This window comes from Arachis stenosperma, chromosome 4 (assembly GCF_014773155.1).
Source record: "Arachis stenosperma cultivar V10309 chromosome 4, arast.V10309.gnm1.PFL2, whole genome shotgun sequence".
NCBI lineage: Eukaryota > Viridiplantae > Streptophyta > Magnoliopsida > Fabales > Fabaceae > Arachis > Arachis stenosperma.
The window spans coordinates 57676780-57694963 of NC_080380.1; the positions used below are offsets into that span (position 1 = coordinate 57676780).

Consider the following 18184-nt stretch of genomic DNA (forward strand, 5'->3'; position numbering starts at 1 on the left):
GTTCTGATTCTCTGTTCTTCCTTAAGTTGCTCCATAGTTTCTTGCAACTTGGTGATAGATGCTTCTAGACTGGCCCAGTAGTCAATTTCAGGAAATTCAGGGAGGAACTCCTGCGCCCTCTTTTTGATAGAGTTGTCTTGCATTTGTCCTTCCATTGACTTCTTGATGATTGGATGTTCAATGGGTATGAATTCATCTACTCCCATCTTCACCCCAGCCCCTTTACAGAGTAAGGAGATCAAGCTTGGGTAAGCCAGTTTGGCTTCAGTGGAATTCTTATTTGCAATTGTGTAGATCTCACAAGCAATCAGATGATGAACCTCCACTTCTTTTCCAAGCATAATGCACTGAATCATCACTGCTCTCTTGATAGTGACCTCAGAATGGTTGCTAGTGGGCAATATGGAACGCCCAATAAAGTCTAGCCAGCCTCTTGCAATTGGTTTGAGGTCTCCCCTCTTGAGTTGGTTTGGGACACCTTTTGAATTGGTTATCCACTTAGTTCCAGGGAGGCAAATGTCCTCTAGAACTTGATCCAACCCCTTATCTGCTCTCACCATTCTCCTATTAAAGGATTCAGGATCATCTTGCAGTTGAGGCAATTTGAAGACCTCTCTTATTTTGTCCAGATGGAAGTAAATAACTTTCCCTCTGACCATGGTTCTATAAGTATGGAAAGCAGTTCCAGTCATTCTCTGCTTATCTGGCCACAGATTTGAGTAGAATTCCTGAACCATATTTCTTCCAACCTTTATCTCAGGATTGGTTAGAACTTCCCATCCTCTGTTTCGAATTTGCTCTTGGATCCCCGGATATTCATCTTCTTTTAGATCGAATTTGACTTCCGGGATCACTGACCTCAGACCCATTATTTTGTGATAATGGTCTTCATGTTCTTTGGTTAAGAACTTCTCTTGATTCCAAAGACTCTTTGGATTATTCTCTTTCTTGCCTCTTGAGTTGGTTTGTTTTCCTTTAGGAGCCATGATCTTGATAAATCTTGACTTATTGATCACGGAAAAGCACACAAAACTTAGAGGTTTGCTTGCCCTCAAGCAAAAAGAAAGGAAAGATGGGAGAGAGGAGGAGAGCAAATTCGAATGGTGTAGAGAAAGGGATGGCCGAACATGTATTTATAAGGGAGGGGGAGAGATTTCGAAAATTTTGAAGGGGATTTGAGAAGATATGGAAAAAAATTGAGAAATATTTGAGTTTTTGAAGAAGATTTGGGAAGGATTTGAGAGAGATTTGAAGAATGATTTTAATTTTTTTTGAAAATTTGAAGGTGAATGATTAAGGTTTGAAATGTGTTTATGTAGAAAATTATGGATCAAAACAGGAAAGTTTGAAAAAATTTTAATCAGAAAGCAAAATCTCCGTCCCCCACCTTTCTGGCGTTAAACGCCCAGAATGGTATCCATTCTGGCGTTTAACGCCCAAATACTGGCCATTGTGGGCGTTTAACGCCCAGCCCCTGGCTGGCGTTAAACGCCAGAATTCCCTTCATCACTGGGCGTTTTGCTAAACGCCCAGGATGCTGCACACCTGGAGGATCTCTTCATCTGAGGAAGACGCCTGCAGAAGCTCAAGAACTAATTGAAATGGTTGCAAATAACCAATTCATGTACACTTCTGAAAGGAATCCTGTGAACAATGGGATGAATCAGAAGAAAGGAGTTCTTGAGATTGATGCTCTGAATGCCATATTGGCTCAGAACAAAATATTGACTCAGCAAGTCAATTTGATTTCTCAAAGTCTAGCTGGAATGCAAAATGCACCAGGCAGTACTAAGGATGCTTCATCTGAAGAAGAAGCTTATGATCCTGAGAACCCTTCAATAGAAGAGGTGAATTACATGGGAGAACCCTATGGAAACACCTATAATTTTTCATGGAGAAATCATCCAAATCTCTCATGGAAGGATCAACAGAAACCTCAACAAGGATTCAACAACAATAATGGTGGAAGAAACAGGTTTAGCAATGGCAAGCCTTTTCCATCATCTTCTCAGCAACAGACAGAGAATTCTAAGCAGAACCACTATGACTTAGCAACCATGGTCTCTGATCTAATCAAAACCACTCAAAGTTTCATGACTGAAACAAGGTCCTCCATTAGAAACTTGGAGGCACAAGTGGGACAGCTGAGCAAGAAAATTACTGAACTCCCTTCTAGTACTCTTCCAAGCAATACAGAAGAGAATCCAAAAGAAGAATGCAAGGCCATCAACATGGCCGAATTTGGAGAGGAGGAAGAGACAGTGAACGCCACTGAGGAAAACCTCAATGGGCGTCCACTGGCCTCCAATGAGTTCCCTAATGAGGAACCATGGGAATCTGAAGCTCACACTGAGACCATAGAGATTCCATTGGATTTACTTCTGCCATTCATGAGCTCTGATGAGTATTCTTCCTCTGAAGAGGATGAGTATGTCACTGAAGAGCAAGTTGCTAAATACCTTGGAGCAATCATGAAGCAAAATGACAAGTTATTTGGTAATGAGACTTGGGAGAACGAACCTCCTTTGCTCACCAAAGAACTGGATGACTTGTCTAGGCAGAAATTACCTCAAAAGAGACAGGATCCTGGAAAGTTTTCCATACCTTGTACCATAGGCACCATGACCTTTAAGAAGGCTCTGTGTGACTTAGGGTCAAGTATAAACCTCATGCCTCTCTCTGTAATGGAGAAGCTAGGGATCTTTGAGGTGCAAGCTGTAAGAATCTCACTAGAGATGGCAAACAATTCAAGAAAACAAGCTTATGGACTTGTAGAGGATGTTCTGGTAAAGATTGAAGACCATTACATCCCTGATGATTTTATAGTCCTAGAGACTGGGAAGTGCATAGATGAATCCATCATCCTTGGCAGACCCTTCCTAGCCACAGCAAAGGCTGTGATTGATGTGGACAGAGGAGAATTGATCATTCAAGTGAATGAAGAATCCTTTGTGTTTAAGGCTCAAGGATACCCCTCTGTCACCATGGAGAGGAAGCATGAAGAGCTTTTCTCAAAACAGAGTCAAACAGAGCCCCCATAGTCAAACTCTAAGTTTGGTGTTGGGAGGCCACAACCAAATTCTAAGTTTGGTGTTGAACCCCCACATTCAAACTCTAAGTTTGGTGTTGGGAGGTTCCAACATTGCTCTGAGTATCTATAAGGCTCCATGAGAGCCATCTATCAAGCTACTGACATTAAAGAAGCGCTTGTTGGGAGGCAACCCAATGTTATATTTTGTCTATTTTTCTTTGTTATTTTATGTTTTCTGTAGGTTGATGATCATAAGAAGTCACAAAATCAATCGAAAAAGCAAAAACAAAATGAAAAACAGAAAGAAAAACAGCACACCCTGAAGGAAGACCTTGCTGGCGTTTAAACGCCAGTAAGGGCAGCAAATGGGCGTTTAACGCCCAGTCTGGCACCATTCTGGGCGTTTAACGCCAGAAAGGGGCACCAGACTGGCGTTAAACGCCAGGAAAGGGCAAGAAGCTGGCGTTAAACGCCAGAAATGGGCACCAGCCCGGCGTTTAACGCCAGAATTGGCATAAAGAGCAATTTTGCTCGCCACTTGGTGCGGGATGAATTTTCCTTGACACCTCAGGATCTGTGGACCCCACAGGATCCCCACCTACCCCACCACCACCAATCACCTCAACCACTCTTCCCCAAAAACCCTTCACCTATCAAATCCCATCTTTCTCTTCACCACTCACATCCATCCTTCATAAAACCCCACCTACTTCACCATTCAAATTCAAACCACTTTCCCTCCCAAACCCACCCTCCCATAGCCGAACCCTACCCCTCTCTTCACCCAATATAAACCCATCTTCACTCCTTCATTTTCACACACCCTAAACACTACTTCTCCCCCTTTGGCCGAACCACAAAGCCACCTCCATCTCCTCTATTTCTTCTTCTTCTACTCTCTTCTTTCTTCTTTTGCTCGAGGACGAGCAAACCTTTTAAGTTTGGTGTGGTAAAAGCATTGCTTTTTGTTTTTCCATAACCATTTATGGCATCCAAGGCCGGAGAAACCTCTAGAAAGAGGAAAGGGAAGGCAAAAGCTTCCACCTCCGAGTCATGGGAGATGGAGAGATTCATCTCAAGGGTGCATCAAGACCACTTCTATGAAGTTGTGGCCTTGAAGAAGGTGATCCCTGAGGTCCCTTTCAAACTCAAAAAGAGTGAGTATCCGGAGATCCGACATGAGATCCGAAGAAGAGGTTGGGAAGTTCTTACCAACCCCATTCAACAAGTTGGAATCTTAATGGTTCAAAAGTTCTATGCCAATGCATGGATCACCAAGAACCATGATCAAAGTGTGAACCCGGACCCAAAGAATTGGCTTACAATGGTTCGGGGGAAATACTTAGATTTTAGTCCGGAAAATGTAAGGTTGGCATTCAACTTGCCCATGATGCAAGGAGATGAACACCCTTACACTAGAAGGGTCAACTTTGATCAAAGGTTGGACCAAGTCCTCATGTCATTTGTGAAGAAGGCGCCCAATGGAAGAGAGATTCAAGAGGGAAGCCGGTTCAATTGAGAAGGCATGACCTCAAACCCGTGGCTAGGGGATGGTTAGAGTTTATCCAACGCTCAATCATTCCCACTAGCAACCGGTCTGAAGTTACTCTATACCGGGCCATCATGATTCATAGCATCATGATTGGAGAAGAAGTAGAAATTCATGAGGTTATAGCCCAAGAACTTTATAACGTGGCAGACAAGTCCTCTACCTTGGCAAGGTTAGCCTTTTCTCATCTCATTTGTCACCTCTGTTATTCAGTTGGAGTTGACATAGAGGGAGACATCCCCATTGATGAGGACAAGCCCATCACTAAGAAAAGGATGGAGCAAACAAGAGATCCCACTCATCATGAAATCCCTGAGATACCTCAAGGGATGCACTTTTCTCCACAAAACTACTGGGAGCAAATCAACACCTCCTTAGGAGAATTGAGTTCCAACATGGGACAACTAAGGGTGGAGCACCAAGAACATTCCATCCTCCTCCATGAAATTAGAGAAGATCAAAGAATCATGAGAGAGGAGCAACAAAGACAAGGAAGAGACATTGAGGAGCTCAAGCACTCCATAAGACCTTCAAGAGGAAGAACAAGCCGCCATCACTAAGGTGGACCCGTTCTTTAATTTCCTTGTTCTTTATTTTCATGTTTTTCGAAAATTATGCTTATGTTTATCCATGTTTTTGTCTCATGATCATTAGTGTCTTAGTGTCTATGCCTTAAAGTTATGAATGTCCTATGAATCCATCACCTTTCTTAAATGAAAAATGTTCTTAATTGAAAGAGAGAAGAATTGCATGAATTTTAAATTTTATAACAGATTAATTATTTTGATGTGGTGGCAATACTTTTGTTTTCTGAATGTATGCTTAAACAGTGCATATGTCTTTTGAATTTGTTGTTCATGATTGGTTGGATCTTGAAAGAATGATGAAAAATGAGACATGTTACTTAGGATCTGAAAAATCATAAAAATGATTCTTGAAGCAAGAAAAAGCAGTGAATACAAAAAAAAAAAGAGAAGAAGCGAAAAAAAAAAGAAAAAGAAAGAAAAAGAAAGTTGTGATCCAAGGCAAAAAGAGTCTGCTTAAGAACCCTGGACACCTCTAATTGGGGACTCTAGCAAAGCTAAGTCACAATCTGAAAAGGTTCACCCAATTATGTGTCTGTGGCATGTATGTATCCGGTGGTAATACTGGAAGACAGAGTGCTTTGGGCCACGGCCAAGTCTCATAAAGTAGCTGTGTTCAAGAATCATCATACTTAACTAGGACAATCAATAACACTATCTGGATTCTGAGTTCCTATAGAAGCCAATCATTCTGAATTTCAAAGGATAGAGTGAGATGCCAAAACTGTAGAGGCAAAAAGCTAAAAGCCTCGCTCATCTAATTAATACTGATCTTCATAGATGTTTTTGGAATTCATTGCATATTCTCTTCTTTTTGGATAATTTATACGCTTTTTGGCATTGTTTTTAGTATTTTTTTAGTATGTTTTTAGTATGTTTTTTAGTATGTTTTTAGTATGTTTTTAGTATGTTTTAGTTAGTTTTTAGTATATTTTTATTAGTTTTTAGTTAAAATTCACTTTTCTGGACTTTACTATGAGTTTGTGTGTTTTTCTGTGATTTCAGGTATTTTCTGGCTGAAATTGAGGGACTTGAGCAAAAATCTGATTCAGAGACTGAAAAGGACTGCAGATGCTGTTGGATTCTGACCTCCCTACACTCGAAGTGGATTTTCTGGAGCTACAGAAGCCCAATTGGCGCGCTCTCAACGGAGTTGGAAAGTAGACATCCTGGGCTTTCCAACAATGTATAATAGTCCATACTTTGCCCGAGATTTGATGGCCCAAACCGGCGTTTTAAATCAGCTCAAAACTGCCCGGCGTTAAACGCCGGAACTGGCACAAGAATGGGAGTTAAATGCCCAAACTGGCACAAAAGCCGGCGTTTAACTCCAAGAAGAGTCTCTACACGAAAATGCTTCAATGCTCAACCCAAGAACACACCAAGTGGGCCCGAAAGTGGATTTTTCTGTCATTTACTCATTTCTGTAAACCTTAGGCTACTAGTTCTTTATAAATAAGACCTTTTGCTATTGTATTTTCATCTTTGGATCTTTGGATCTTAGATCATCTTTAGATCTTTGAATCTTTTGATCATGTATTGGGAGGCTGGGCATTCGGCCATGCCTAGACCTTGTTCTTATGTATTTTCAACGGTGGAGTTTCTACACACCATAGATTAAGGTGTGGAGCTCTGCTATACCTCGAGTATTAATGCAATTACTATTGTTCTTCTATTCAATTCAGCTTGTTCTTATTCCAAGATATTCATTCGCACTCAAGAACATGATGAATGTGATGATTATGTGACGCTCATCATCATTCTCACTTATGAACGTGTGCCTAACAACCACTTCCGTTCTACAAGCAAACAAGGCTTGAATGTTTATCTCTTGGATCCCTTAATCGGAATCTTCGTGGTATAAGCTAGAATTGATGGCGGCATTCAAGAGAATCCGGAAGGTCTAAACCTTGTTTGTGGTATTCTGAGTAGGATTCAATGATTGAATGACTGTGACGAGCTTCAAACTCCTGAAGGCTGGGCGTTAGTGACAGACACAAAAGAATCAATGGATTTTATTCCAACCTGATTGAAAACCGACAGATAAATAGCCGTGCCGTGACAGGTGCGTTGAACATTTTCACTGAGAGGACGGGACTGTAGCCACTGACAACGGTGATGCCCAATATACAGCTTGCCATGGAAAGGAGTAAGAAGGATTGGATGAAGACAGTAGGAAAGCAGAGAGACGGAAGGGACAAAGCATCTCCATACGCTTATCTGAAGTTCTCACCAATGAATTACATATCTCTATCTTTATCTTATGTTTTATTCATATATCATTCATAACCATTTGAATCTGCCTGACTGAGATTTACAAGGTGACCAAAGCTTGCTTCATACCAACAATCTCCGTGGGATCGACCCTTACTCGCGTAAGGTTTATTACTTGGACGACCCAGTGCACTTGCTGGTTAGTTGTGCGAAGTTGTGTTTATACCATGGTATTGAGCACCAAGTTTTTGGACTCATTACCAGGGATTATTTGAGTTGTGAAAAGTAGTGATCACAATTTCGTGCACCAGTCATACTTCTGTTCCACCCAAATTCATAAGATGAAGAGCGGAAACAATTCTTAAATTATAAATCCTTACATGAATTAAAATAGAAAAAGCAATAAAATCAATCCATACAAATAGACAGAGCTCCTAAGCTTAACAGTGGAGGTTTAGTTGCTCATTATTCAGAGAGAAAATAAGGATTCAGGTAAAATATGGAATACGGAATGTAAATTGGTATAGAATTCCCTAATGGAATCCCCCTGGAATCACCTCAATAGAAGAGAAGCCTCTCCTTTTTATAACTAATCCTAATTAATTTAAAATCTAATTTTTAAAATTAAAATAATATCTTTTCCTATTTTAAAATCAAATTTGAATTTAAATCAGAATTAACTAACTTCTCTGTGTCTTATAACGTGGGGACCACTTGACTTCACTGGATCTGTGCCTAACTTGGGTGCTAAAATGGTGCCCAGAAATCACCCCCAGCGTTTTCTGCGTTTTCTGCTCGTGGCGCATGTCACGCGTACGCGTCAGTCACGCGAATGCGTCGATGTCTTTTTCCGCAAGTCACGCGGACGCGTCGGTCACGCGCACGCATCGGTCACGCGCACGCGTCGCTGTGCTTTTCTTCATATCACGCGTATGCGTCATTCACGCGCACGCGTCGCCATGGAAAGCTCCAAATCATGCGCACGTGTCAGTGACGCGTACGCGTCGCTCCTCCCTGCCATCTCTTTTTGTTCTTGTGCTGCAGAAACTCCATCAAATCCAGCTGAATGCTACCTAAAATAAACAAAATTTGCAAAAGACTCAAAGTAGCATCCATATTGGCTAAAAGATAATTAATTCTTTATTAAACTCAACAAATTAGATGCAAATTCACTAGGAAAAGATAGAAAAGATGCTCACGCATCACAACACCAAACTTGAATTGTTGCTTGTCCTCAAGCAACCAAAATTAATATAGACGTAGGATGTGAATTTGCATGAGAATGAAAATTCGATTAAGCTCATGTCTCTTCTTATAGTGGGGTTTACAACTGCAATCCTGAATAGTTTTGGTATCTCACTCTCCTTTGAATAAGAAGAATGTTACTATCATCTGGAATTAGAATCTGGATAATATTATGAATTCTCTGATCTTTTGTAACTCAATTTAATCCTTGAACACAGCAATTTTTCTTTGGTGCTTTGCACCTTGAGCCTAGCCGTGACTTTAAATGTTTTGTCTCAAGCTTTACTTGACATAGAAACACCACAAGCACTTAACTGGGAAACTCTTTTTAAATTCCAAATATATATTTTTTTAAATTATTTTCCCCAGATAGTGGCGCTCAAAGCCTTTGGCATACTCTGCAATTGATCTCGACTCTAAATGTTTTGTCTCAAGGATTACTTGACACAAGAACACCACAAGCATGTGACTAGGGAAACAACTCTTTGAGCTTTTAATCATGTATGACCTCCCTAGTCATTGATGCTTAGAGCCTTGGACTTTGCTTTTATTTTTCTTTTGCTGTTTCTTTTGCTTCCAGGATTAAACTTTCATTAATTTCAGAGAAATCATAAGAATTCTCTCAATTCCTATTCCTTCTACATCAACATTCTTTGATTCAAATTTAAATATGCACTGTTCATGTCATTGGTGTGCGAAATTGTGATCACTACTTTTCACAAATCAAATAATCCCTAGTAATGGCCCCAAGAACTTGGTGCTCAATACCATGGCATAAACACAACTTTGCACAACTAACCAGCAAGTGCACTGGGTCGTCCAAGTAATAAACCTTACGCGAGTAAGGGTCGATCCCATGGAGATTGTTGGTATGAAGCAAGCTATGGTCACCTTGTAAATCTTAGTCAGGCAGACTCAAATGGGTATAGATGATGAATAAAACATAAAGATAAAGATAGAGATACTTATGTATATCATTGGTGAGAGCTTCAGATAAGCGTATGAAGATGCTTGTCCCTTCCGTCTCTCTGCTTTCCTACTGTCTTCATCCAATCCTTCTTACTCCTTTCCATGGCAAGCTTATGCAAGGGTTTCACCGTTGTCAGTGGCTACCTCCCATCCTCTCAGTGGAAATGTTCAACGCACCCTGTCACGGCACGGCTATCCATCTGTCGGTTCTCGATCAGGCTGGAATAGAATCCATTGATTCTTTTGCGTCTGTCACTAACGCCCCGCCCTCAGGAGTTTGAAGCACGTCACAGTCATTCAATCATTGAATCCTACTCAGAATACCACAGACAAGGTTAGACCTTCCGAATTCTCTTAAATGCCGCCATCAGTTCTTGCCTATACCACGAAGATTCCGGTTAAAGAATTCAAGAGATATTCACCCAATCTAAGGTAGAACGGAGGTGGTTGTCAGTCACATGTTCATAGGTGAGAATGATGATGAGTGTCACGGATCATCACATTCATCAAGTTGAAGAACAAGTGATATCTTGGACAAAGAACAAGCGGAATTGAATAGAAGAACAATAGTAATTGCATTAATACTCGAGGTACAGCAGAGCTCCACACCTTAATCTATGGTGTGTAGAAACTCCACCGTTGAAAATACATAAGAACAAGGTCTAGGCATGGCCGAATGGCCAGCCCCCCAAATGATCTAAGAACTAGATGTCCAAAGATGATCAAAGGATCTAAAATAATCCAAAGATCCAAAGATCCAAAGATCCAAAGATCAGAAGATCCAAAGATGTAAATACAATAGTAAAAGGTCCTACTTATAGGGAACTAGTAGCCTAGGGTGTACAGAGATGAGTAAATGACATAAAAATCCACTTCCGGGCCCACTTGGTATGTGCTTGGGCTGAGCAATGAAGCATTTTCGTGTAGAGACTCTCCTTGGAGTTAAACGCCAGCTTTTGTGCCAGTTTGGGCGTTTAACTCCCATTTTGGTGCCAGTTCCGGCGTTTAACGCTGGAATTTCTGAGGGTGACTTTGAACGCCAGTTTGGGCCATCAAACTTTGGGCAAAATATGGATTATCATATATTTTTGGAAAGCCCAGGATGTCTACTTTCCAACGCCGTTGAGAGCGCGCCAATTGGGCTTCTGTAGCTCCAGAAAATCCACTTCGAGTGCAGGGAAGTCAGCATCCAACAGCATCTGCAGTCCTTTTCAGTCTCTGAATCAGATTTTTGCTCAGGTCCCTCAATTTCAGCCAGAAAATACCTGAAATCACAGAAAAACACACAAACTCATAGTAAAGTCCAGAAAAGTGAATTTTAACTAAAAAACTTAATAAAAATATACTAAGAACTCAACTAAAACTACTAAAAACATACTGAAAACAATGCCAAAAAGCGTACAAATTATCCGCTCATCACAACACCAAACTTAAATTGTTGCTTGTCCTCAAGCAACTGAAAATCAAATAAGATAAAAAGAAGAGAATATGTAATGAACTCCAAAAACATCTATGAAGATCAGTATTAATTAGATGAGCGGGGCTTTTAGCTTTTTGCCTCTGAACAGTTTTGGCATCTCACTCTATCCTTTGAAATTCAGAATGATTGGCTTCTTTAGGAACTCAGAATCCAGATAGTGTCATTGATTCTCCTAGTTAAGTATGATGATTCTTGAACACAGCTACTTTATGAGTCTTGGCCGTGGCCCAAAGCACTCTGTCTTCCAGTATTACCACCGGATACATACATGCCACAGACACATAATTGGGTGAACCTTTTCAGATTGTGACTCAGCTTTGCTAGAGTCCCCAATTAGAGGTGTCCAGGGTTCTTAAGCACACTCTTATTGCCTTGGATCACAACTTTATTTCTTTCTTTTTCTTTCCTTTTCTTTTTTTCTTTTTTTTTCGTTTTTTTTTTCGCCTCTTTTTTCCCCTTTTTTTTTGTATTCACTGCTTTTTCTTGCTTCAAGAATCATTTTTATGATTTTTCAGATCCTCAGTAACATGTCTCCTTTTTCATCATTCTTTCAAGAGCCAACATTCATGAACCACAAATTCAAAAGACATATGCACTGTTCAAGCATACATTCAGAGAACAAAAGTATTGCCACCACATCAATATAATTAATCTGTTATAAAATTTGAAATTCATGCAATTTTCTCTTTTTCAATTAAGAACATTTTTTTTTATTTAATAAAGGTGATGGATTCATAGGACATTCATAACTTTAAGGCATAGACACTAAGACACTAATGATCACAAGACACAAACATGGATAAACATAAATCACAATTTTCGAAAAACAAGAAAATAAAGAACAAGGAGATTAAAGAACGGGTCCACCTTAGTGATGGCGGCTTGTTCTTCCTCTTGAAGGTCTTATGGAGTGCTTGAGCTCCTCAATGTCTCTTCCTTGTCTTTGTTGCTCCTCTCTCATGATTCTTTGATCTTCTCTAATTTCATGGAGGAGGATGGAATGTTCTTGATGCTCCACCCTTAGTTGTCCCATGTTGGAACTCAATTCTCCTAGGGAGGTGTTTAGTTGCTCCCAATAGTCTTGTGGAGGAAAGTGCATCCCTTGAGGCATCTCAGGGATCTCATGATGAGAGGGGTCTCTTGTTTGCTCCATCCTTTTCTTAGTGATGGGCTTGTCCTCATCAATGAGGATGTCTCCTTCTATGTCAACTCCAACTGAATAACAGAGGTGACAAATGAGATGAGGAAAGGCTAACCTTGCCAATGTAGAGGACTTGTCCGCCACCTTATAGAGTTCTTGGGCTATAACCTCATGAACTTCCACTTCTTCTCCAATCATGATGCTATGGATCATGATGGCTCGGTCTAGAGTAACTTCAGACCGGTTGCTAGTGGGAATGATTGAGCGTTGGATAAACTCCAACCATCCTCTAGCCACGGGCTTGAGGTCATGCCTTCTCAATTGAACCGGCTTCCCTCTTAAATCTCTCTTCCATTGGGCGCCCTCTTCACAAATGTTAGTGAGGACTTGGTCCAACCTTTGATCAAAGTTGACCCTTCTTGTGTAAGGATGTTCATCTCCTTGCATCATGGGCAAGTTGAATGCCAACCTCACATTTTCCGGACTAAAATCTAAGTATTTCCCCCGAACCATAGTAAGCCAATTCTTTGGATCCGGGTTCACACTTTGATCATGGTTCTTGGTGATCCATGCATTGGCATAGAACTCTTGAACCATTAAGATTCCGACTTGTTGAATGGGGTTGGTGAGGACTTCCCAACCTCTCCTTCGGATCTCATGTCGGATCTCCGGATATTCACCCTTTTTGAGTGAAAAGGGGACCTCGGGGATCACCTTCTTCAAGGCCACAACTTCATAGAAGTGGTCTTGATGCACCCTTGAGATGAATCTCTCCATCTCCCATGACTCGGAGGTGGAAGCTTTTGCCTTCCCTTTCCTCTTTCTAGAGGTTTCTCCGGCCTTGGATGCCATAAATGGTTATGGAAAAATGAAAAAGCAACGCTTTTACCATACCAAACTTAAAAGGTTTGCTCGTCCTCGAGCAAAAGAAGAAAGAAGAGAGTAGAAGAAGAAGAAATGGAGGAGAGGGAGATGGCTTTGTGGTTCGGCCAAAAGGGGAAGAAGTAGTGTTTAGGGTGTGTGAAAATGAAGGAGTGAAGATGGGTTTATATAGGGGTGAAGAGGGGGTATGGTTCGGCTATTATGGGTGGTTTGGGAGGGAAAGTGGTTTGAATTTAAAGGGTGAGGTAGGTGGGGTTTTATGAAGGATGGATGTGAGTGGTGAAGAGAAAGATGGGATTTGATAGGTGAAGGGTTTTTGGGGAAGAGGTATTGAGGTGATTGGTGAATGGGTGAAGAAGAGAGAGGGTGGTGGGGTTGGTGGGGATCCTGTGGGGTCCACAGATCCTGAGGTGTCAAGGAAAAGTCATCCTTGCACCAAATGGCATGCAAAATCACGTTTTGAGCCAATTCTGGCGTTAAACGCCGGGCTGGTGCCCATTTCTGGCGTTTAACTCCAGGTTCTTGCCCTTTTCTGGCGTTTAACGCCAGTCTGGTGCCCCTTTCTGGCGTTAAACGCCCAGAATGGTGCCAGACTGGGCGTTAAACGCCTAACTGCTAGCCTCACTGGCGTTTAAACGCCAGCAAGTTTTCCTCCAGGGTGTGCTGTTTTTCTTCCTGTTTTTCATTTTGTTTTTGCTTTTTCAATTGATTTTGTGACTTCTTATGATCATCAACCTACAAAAAACATAAAATAACAAAGGAAAATAGATAAAATATAATCATTGGGTTGCCTCCCAACAAGCGCTTCTTTAATGTCAGTAGCTTGATAGAGGGCTCTCATGGAGCCTCACAGATACTCAGAGCAATGTTGGAACCTCCCAACACCAAACTTAGAGTTTGAATGTGGGGGTTCAACACCAAACTTAGAGTTTGGTTGTGGCCTCCCAACACCAAACTTAGAGTTTGACTGTGGGGGCTCTGTTTGACTCTGATTTGAGAGAAGCTCTTCATGCTTCCTCTCCATGGTGACAGAGGGATATCCTTGAGCCTTAAACACAAAGGATTCTTCATTCACTTGAATGATCAGTTCGCCTCCATCAACATCAATCACAGCCTTTGCTGTGGCTAGGAAGGGTCTGCCAAGGATGATGGATTCATCCATGCACTTCCCAGTCTCTAGGACTATGAAATCAGTAGGGATGTAATGGTCTTCAATCTTCACCAAAACATCCTCTACAAGTCCATGAGCTTGTTTTCTTGAGTTGTCTGCCATCTCTAGTGAGATTCTTGCAGCTTGTACCTCAAAGATCCCTAGCTTCTCCATTACAGAGAGAGGCATGAGGTTTACACTTGATCCTAAGTCACACAGGGCCTTCTTGAAGGTCATGGTGCCTATGGTACAAGGTATGGAAAACTTCCCAGGATCTTGTCTCTTTTGAGGTAATTTCTGCCTAGACAAGTCATCCAGTTCTTTGGTGAGCAAAGGAGGTTCATCCTCCCAAGTCTCATTTCCAAATAACTTGTCATTTAGCTTCATGATTGCTCCAAGGTATTTAGCAACTTGCTCTTCAGTGACATCCTCATCCTCTTCAGAGGAAGAATACTCATCAGAGCTCATGAAAGGCAGAAGTAAGTCCAATGGAATCTCTATGGTCTCATTTTGAGCCTCAGATTCCCATGGTTCCTCATTGGGGAACTCAGTGGAGGTCAGTGCACGCCCATTGAGGTCTTCCTCAGTGGCGTTCACTTTCTCTCCTTCCTCTCCAAATTCGGCCATGTTGATGGCCTTGCACTCTCCTTTTGAATTTTCTTCTGTATTGCTTGGAAGAGTACTTGGAGGGAGTTCAGTAACTTTCTTGCTCAGTTGTCCCACTTGTGCCTCCAAATTCCTAATGGAGGACCTTGTTTTAGTCATGAAACTTTGAGTGGTTTTGATTAGATCAGAGACCATGGTTGCTAAGTCAGAGGGGTTCTGCTTAGAATTCTCTGTCTGTTGCTGAGAAGATGATGGAAAAGGCTTGCCATTGCTAAACCTGTTTCTTCCACCATTATTGTTGTTGAAACCTTGTTGGGGTCTCTCTTGATTCTTCCATGAGAAATTTGGATGATTTCCCCATGAAGAATTATAGGTGTTTTCATAGGGTTCTCCTAGGTAATTCACCTCTTCTATTGAAGGGTTCTCAGGATCATAGGCTTCTTCTTCAGATGAAGCATCCTTAGTACTGCTTGGTGCATTTTGCATTCCAGACAGACTTTGAGAAATCAGATTGACTTGTTGAGTCAATATCTTGTTCTGAGCCAATATGGCATTCAGAGTATCAATCTCAAGAACTCCTTTCTTCTGATTAGTCCCATTGTTCACAGGATTCCTTTCAGAAGTGTACATGAATTGGTTACTTGCAACCATTTCAATTAGCTCTTGAGCTTCTGTAGGCGTCTTCTTCAGATGAAGAGATCCTCCAGCAGAGCTATCTAAGGACATCTTGGATAGTTCAGAGAGACCATCATAGAAAATACCTATGATGCTCCATTCAGAAAGCATGTCAGAAGGACATTTTCTGATCAATTGTTTGTATCTTTCCCAAGCTTCATAGAGAGATTCTCCATCCTTCTGTCTGAAGGTTTGGACTTCCACTCTAAGCTTACTCAATTTTTGAGGTGGAAAGAACTTTGCCAAGAAGGCATTGACTAGCTTTTCCCATGAGTCCAGGCTTTCTTTAGGTTGTGAGTCCAACCATATCCTAGCTCTGTCTCTTACAGCAAAAGGGAATAGCATAAGTCTGTAGACCTCAGGGTCAACCCCATTAGTCTTGACAGTGTCACAGATTTGCAAGAATTCAGCTAAGAACTGATGAGGATCTTCCAATGGAAGTCCATGGAACTTGCAATTCTGTTGCATTAGAGAAACTAATTGAGGCTTAAGCTCAAAGTTGTTTGCTCCAATGGCAGGATTAGAGATGCTTCTCCCATAGAAGTCGGGAGTAGGTGCAGTAAAGTCACCCAGCACCTTCCTTGCATTGTTTGCATTGTTGTTGTTTTCGGCTGCCATGTCTTTTTCTTTGAAGATTTCTGTTAGGTCCTCTATAAAGAGTTGTGCCTTAGCTTCTCTTAGCTTTCGCTTCAAGGTCCTTTCAGGTTCAGGGTCAGCTTCAACAAGAATGCCTTTGTCTTTGTTCCTGCTCATATGAAAGAGAAGAGAACAAGAAAATGTGGAATCCTCTATGTCACAGTATAGAGATTCCTTGAGGTGTCAGAGGAAAAGAAAAGTAGAAGAAAGAGGTAGAAGAATTCGAACTTAATCAGATAGAGTTCGAATTGTGCATTGAAGAGGAGTGGTACTCCATAAATAGAAGGATGTGAGAAGAGGGGAAGAGATTTTCGAAAATTAAGTGAAAAAGTTTGAAAACATTTTGAAAAACTTTAATTGATTTTGGAAAACTAAGAGTGGGAAAAAAAATCAAATGATTTTTGAAAAAGATTTTAAATTAGAAGTTAAAAAGATATGATTGAAAACTATTTTGAAAAAGATGTGATTAAAAAGATATGATTGAAAAGTTATGGTTTTAAAGAGATATGACTGAAAAGATATGATTTGAAAATAATTTTAAAAAAAGATTTGATTTTAAAAATTAATGACTTGCCTAACAAGAAAAGATATGATTCAAACATTAAGCCTTTCTCAACAGAAAAGGCAACATACTTGAATTGTTCAATCAAATCATTAATTGTTAGAAGTATCTTTGAAAAAGGAAAGAAATTGATTTTGAAAACATTTGATTGAGAAGATATGATTTGAAAAAGATTTGATTTTGAAAAACTTTGAAAACTAAAAAAAATTGATTTTGAAAACAAAATCTTCCCCCTTGTGCCATCCTGGCGTTAAACGCCCAGAATGGTGCACATTCTGGCGTTTAACGCCCAATGCACTACCTTTTTGGGCGTTAAACGCCCAACCAGGTACCCTGGCTGGCGTTTAAACGCCAGTCTATCCTTCTTCACTGGGCGTTTTGAACGCCCAGCTTTTTCTGTGTAATTCCTCTGTTGCATATTCTGAATCTTCAGTTCCCTGTACTATTGACTTGAAAATAGAACCAAGATCAAATAAACAATGCATGCAAGACACCAAACTTAAAATTAGACACTAGACTCAAACAAGAAACATAAAATATTTTTGGTTTTTATGATTTTGTAATTTTTTTGTGTTTTTTTCGAAAATTATATGAAAATAGAAAATGAAGGTTTCAGAATTCTCAATTTGAATTCCAGGAATCATTGCAATGCTAGTCTAAGATTCCGGTCCAGGAATTAGACATGGCTTCACAGCCAGCCAAGCTTTCAAAGAAAGCTTCGGTCCAAAACACTAGACATGGCCAATGGCCAGCCAAGCCTTAGCAGATCATTGCTCCAATAGCAAGATTGATAGAAATCAACAAGCTCTTGTGATGATTAGTTGAAACCTCGGTCCAATAAGATTAGACATGGCTTCTCAGCCAGCCAGATTTCAACAGATCATCATGAAACTCTAGAATTCATCCTTAAAGAACTCTGAAGAAAAATGCCTAATCTAAGCAACAAGATGAACCGTCAGTTGTCCATACACAAAACAATCCCCGGCAACAGCGCCAAAAACTTGGTGCTGTTGCCGGATCAAAACTTGGCACTTGTTATTGCAAGGAACAAATGCGAAACCGTAGTTAGGACATTTAATTCCCCGGCAACGGCGCCAAAAACTTGGTGTGCGAAATTGTGATCACTACTTTTTCACAAATCAAATAATCCCTAGTAATGGCCCCAAGAACTTGGTGCTCAATACCATGGCATAAACACAACTTTGCACAACTAACCAGCAAGTGCACTGGGTCGTCCAAGTAATAAACCTTACGCGAGTAAGGGTCGATCCCACGGAGATTGTTGGTATGAAGCAAGCTATGGTCACCTTGTAAATCTTAGTCAGGCAGACTCAAATGGGTATAGATGATGAATAAAACATAAAGATAAAGATAGAGATACTTATGTATATCATTGGTGAGAGCTTCAGATAAGCGTATGAAGATGCTTGTCCCTTCCGTCTCTCTGCTTTCCTACTGTC

The 18184-nt window shown here is 40.8% G+C and overlaps 1 non-coding gene across 1 annotated transcript; it reads left to right on the forward strand.

Annotated features, from left to right (window-relative positions):
* The first annotated feature begins 15631 nt into the window (after positions 1-15631).
* On the forward strand, positions 15632-15739 carry LOC130977972 (small nucleolar RNA R71). Its single transcript, XR_009085638.1, has one exon. It is a non-coding gene; the product is annotated as a small nucleolar RNA R71 (small nucleolar RNA).
* The last annotated feature ends 2445 nt before the right edge of the window (positions 15740-18184 follow it).